The 415-nt window shown below is 49.6% G+C and overlaps 1 protein-coding gene across 1 annotated transcript in view; it reads left to right on the forward strand.

Annotated features, from left to right (window-relative positions):
• The window catches only part of LOC119590847 (Kv channel-interacting protein 4-like), a gene marked incomplete at its 5' end in the record, with an annotated part of 49,453 nt that overhangs the window by 793 nt on the left and 48,245 nt on the right, over positions 1-415 (forward strand).

The following is a 415-nucleotide window of genomic DNA, read 5'->3' on the forward strand; positions in this document are numbered from 1 at the left end:
ATTCGCAGCACCACACGGGTCACACAGCGCTCGAGGCTGAATGAGAGTGAATCTCAAGAATGGCGGCGGATTTGCACCAGTTCCGCCAATCGAGAAGGCGTACGGCTTCCCAGGCACACTTATTCGTCCCCTAAAGCTTCATGTCCAGCCTCGCAATTATTGTTCCTTTGGTAAAACGCGAGTAAGAATAAAAAAGAAAAGCCTAATGGCATTAGAGTCGCTTATGCAACGTAGCTAATCAGTGCCGGTCGAAGGAGGTGCCATTCTCGCGACGGAGGCCGGAGGTCGGGGAGACCTTGACGCTTCTGCCTGGTTCTTGAAGTGTAGGTTTTGTGAATTTCACTTCGTGCTGTACTGTTTTCGTGTTCTATCTTAAGCATTTGCTTGGCCTGTCCATATCTGATATGACTCCAAC

The sequence above is a fragment of the Penaeus monodon genome, chromosome 27 (genome assembly GCF_015228065.2).
Source record: "Penaeus monodon isolate SGIC_2016 chromosome 27, NSTDA_Pmon_1, whole genome shotgun sequence".
NCBI lineage: Eukaryota > Metazoa > Arthropoda > Malacostraca > Decapoda > Penaeidae > Penaeus > Penaeus monodon.